Genomic DNA, 4,395 nt, shown 5'->3' with positions numbered 1-4,395 from the left:
CTTCAAGACACACCTAACTGCGTCTGACAAATGCAGAATCTTTCTAACCTTGTATATTTCGCTAACAATCGGTTTTTCTATGTTTAATAACCAAACATCTTGCAACATTAACGAATAATCTGAAGTAAACTCACTCCTGTCTGCTGCTCCTGGGAGGGGCACAAGAGAGTAATCCAAGAAAAATCCCGTGTTTTTGAAGACACTGAAGTGATAACTCTTGGTTTCCTGGAGTTTTCTCACAAGCACTCAGAATTCTCACAGGACACCATTCTTGAACTGTGTTCTGACACTGGGACAGCTAGGCCCGGCTTACGTAGCAGCAAAAAAATTTACGTCAAAAAAGGTGGGAAGGTAGCCGGGCATGGTGGCGCACGCCTTTCATCCCAGCACTTGGGAGGCAGAGGCAGGTGGATTTCTGAGTTCGAGGCCAGCCTGGTCTACAGAGTGAGTTCCAGGACAGCCAGGGCTACACAGAGAAACCCTGTCTCGAAAAACCAAAAAAAAAAAAAAAGTGGGAAGGTGAGGGCCAGCATTAGAAAGTTCCCTTCGACCTCTACAAGTGAGCTACAGCGCACCACAGCGTCCCCAGGACTATACACAAGCACCCACCCCACTCCCACTCATCCCACACAGATCCTCCCACTCTCACATGCACCCCCCCCACTCAAACGCAAAAACACTCCAATTCCTACACACACACACACACCAACCTCCTATGTCCACACAGCACACTTCCCACAAATAGACACAAACGCAAATCCCAGTGCATTGTAAGAAGGGCATTCGATCTAAAGAGTAGTATGGGATGCCGAGAGAGATACCCGCTTGCTGTCAAGCTTAGCGGCCCGAACTGTATCCCTGGGACCCACACAATGGGAGAAAAAACCGACTCTAGGTAAGTTGTCCTCTGATCTGCACATTGTATGTTGTGGCCTGGGCACACCACACACACGCACACGTGTTCATGCACACAGGTCAAGGGAGAGAGAGAGAGAGAGAGAGAAAAAAAAAGAATAGTGTGTGCTTGGAAAATAGTTTAAAGGGGAACAAGATTCAGTTTGGCTCATGACTTTATAAATGTCAGTCCCTGTACAAGGGGGTAGAGACATGGCAGCCAGAAAACACAGAACACCTACCTACTCTTTCTGGCTTCCTCTTGCCACCCAACTCCCAACAGCTTTACCCCACCTGAACACCCAGCCCTATTACCCATCTTGCACGGATTTTCCCTGCGTGGATCTTCCCGTTCATGAACAGCTCTGGAAATGACGTCATGGACGCCCAGCAGAGGACTTCCCTAATCCTCCAGGGGCTCCATCTCAACCTAGCTGAGCTGTCCATCAAGATGAACGGTCACAAGCAGTATGTGTGCAGCCACCCCACTGAAAAAAATGTAAGACACGGAGCAAGAGGTCATGGGGGAACTTTTAGGGTGTCTTATGTCTTGTTGGGGGCATTGGTTATACAATTGGACACACTGACCCTAAAATCCTCAACGTTATAACGTAGCTGTTGATAATCCCAACTTCATGGTATTTCAGTGAACACAGAGGGCATGGTGTCTGGAACCTAAGAGTGACCATGGACCATGGCATGGAACCCTGGAGAAAGGCCTGGAAGAGGAAGTCTGGGTCTGACTGTAACCAATCTCACAGGCAGGAAGATATTCTAAAGAGATACCTGTGGCCCTCCCTTCCTTCAGCTCTCAGCTTTGCAACAAGCTCCCTCCCAAAATCAAAACAAAACAACCAGCAATCTCCTGTTGGGAAGAGGAAAAGGCCTAGTGCCAGCCAAAGGGGAACTTGCCTCAAGAAGAGAGATTTCCCGGTTGTCAGACCACCTGGAAGACAAATGTGTGCAGAGATAATAATTAGCAGTAGGTGGAACCACATCTTGTTGGGAAAGGGAGGTTGCTTGTGTGTGCGTCATTGTACTTTCTATTTAAGCCTGAACTTCATGCCAAGACCCTGGAGACAGGCTAGTTGGGTGCAGGGGACAGGAGGTATTGGGGTGAGTCACTGGACCCCTCGGTTCCTCTTTCCAATACATCCATAGTTAATAAATCTCCTTTCTTTAATTTCTCTATCACTGGTCTGTCTGGTTGGCCTGTTGAGGACTGTGCTCCAGCCTACCTTGCTTGTTAGGGTTGCTAAGGCCCTGCCTCTGACCCTGACAACTCCAGTCACCCAGGTTAACCCTCAAAACAAAACTACACACATAATGAAGAAGCTGCATGGGACTTGCTGGAGACCAGAAAGGGAGATGGATAACTGAAATCATTTTAGACTGAGAAAGGAACCGTCAGTTTGTGAGGCGACTCCGCAACTGACTTAGAACATGTCACAGAGGAGAAAGCCAACCTCTGCTGCCACTGATGCACCATTCGTTAGGAGGAATGATAATCTGAAGAGACTTTGTGCTGCCCACCCCTTTAGCTATCCCGGGCATCTCATTCTGCAAGAAAGAAAGCGCTAACCTTGGATGCTATGCAGAGGGAACTTTGTCTCTTGGGAAGAGAGTCCCACGTTTTTGAAAACATGTCAGACCACCTTACAGGAGAGACTGGAGCTAAGAGAGTGGTGTTTGGTGCCACACTTTGACCGAGACTGCTTAGTTACATAGACTTCTGTACTTCTTGTTTTGTACTTAAACCTAAGCTTCTAGCCAAAGTGGGAAGTGGTGGTGAACGATTTTAATCTCACCATTCAGGATACAGAGGCAGGAGGATCTCTATGAGTTCAAGGCCAGCCTGGTGCACACAGCAGCTAGAGAAGACTCTGTCACAAAAAAAAAAAGAAGGAAGGATGGAAGGAAGGAAGGAAGGAAGGAAGGAAGGAAGGAAGGAAGGAAGGAAGGAAGGAAAAGAAGGGGGCTGGAGGGAGAGACTCTGTGGTTAAAAGCAGTGGCTGCTCTTCCAGAGGACCCAGGTGTTGGATTTCAGACTCAGGACTAGGGGCTGGGGTGCATATTTTCCCTCCAAAGCAGACCTGGCCTCCAGGTTCTCCCAGCATCCCTCAGTCCACCCTGAACCAACTTTCCAGCACCAGAGGCTTTTCCCTAGATAATCTAGACATTCATTTTCATCCTCTGTGTGTATGTGTGTGTGTGAGAGAGAGTGTGTGTGTGAGTGAGTGAGAGAGAGTGTGTGTATGTGTGTGTCTTTGTCTCTCTCTGTGTGAGTGTGTGGTGTTTGGTGTGTGTGTGTGTGTGTGAGAGAGAGAGAGAGAGTGTGAGTGAGTGTGTGTGTGAGAGAGAGTGTGTGTGTGAGAGAGAGTGTGTGTGTGAGTGTGTATGTGTGTGTGTGTGTCTTTGTCTCTCTCTGTGTGTGGTGTTTGGTGTGTGTGTGTGTGAGAGAGAGAGAGAGAGNGNGTGAGTGAGTGTGTGTGTGAGAGTGAGTGTGTGTGTGAGTGTGTGTGTGTGTGCACGTGCGTGCGTGCTGCTGAGGTTCAAGCTCACCCTTCTCCCTGCCAGGCAAGCCTGGCTACACCCTCTTTAGATTTTTTTTTTTTTAATGTTTGGGCTGGTGTCTCATGCAGCCCACGCAGGCCGTCGTCAAGCCTTGCTCACTGTGTGCTCAGGGATGACCTTGAATTCCCCACATTACCACTTACACTTCCCAAGTGCTGAGATTACAGCTGTGCACCACACAACCTGACCATGTGATTAGTTTTATTTTCTGTACTGTTTAGAGCCCAGGATCTTGTACATGCTAGGTATGAGTTCTTCCTGTCTGTGCTATATAACACGGCCTGTGATTATTCGATGTAATGATATAATGTGAGTCCTCCACATAGTTCCTATCTGCGTCACTGGCTTTGTTATTATGCACAACAATGCACCTCGTGCATATGTATAATTAGACAGAAGCCTACATAACCTAGTTAAGTTTTAACTCCAGAGTTTAGTGGGTGCGTGCTTTGGGAGAGCCATTTTACACACACATATTCAGTGTGTGGCCGTGGACCCCTGAAAGCACCTAAATACCTTGAGGGGATAAAACCCTTCGTCTGATTTGAGGTCTTAAAGATTTACGCTTGGTTGTCTCCACAGAGTTTTATAATTATAACTCTCCATTTTGCAGATAGTAAGGGGCCCATCAATAGTTCCGAGAGGGGGTCTAGGGGCTCCTGAGATATTTGGGAACAACTACCTTGTTGTTTCCTCGTGTTTGTTTAAGATGGTGACTGTATTTACCTTAACATTTCTGAGGGCAGATGTGAAATCAGCGAGATTCAATGCATGGAAAAGATGCATCAAAGTACTACCCTGTGGTACCAATGCTGCTGGCATGTCTCAGGTGTGTTAGTCCTGAGTCTGTCACCTATACTGAGAGAGGTATATGAATATGCATATACATGTGAGTATGTATATATGATGTGCATGTCTATGATGCAT

Source organism: Mus caroli, chromosome 19 (assembly GCF_900094665.2).
Source record: "Mus caroli chromosome 19, CAROLI_EIJ_v1.1, whole genome shotgun sequence".
NCBI lineage: Eukaryota > Metazoa > Chordata > Mammalia > Rodentia > Muridae > Mus > Mus caroli.
The sequence above is the reverse complement of the archived record's forward strand: the minus strand, read 5'-3'. Positions refer to the sequence as shown.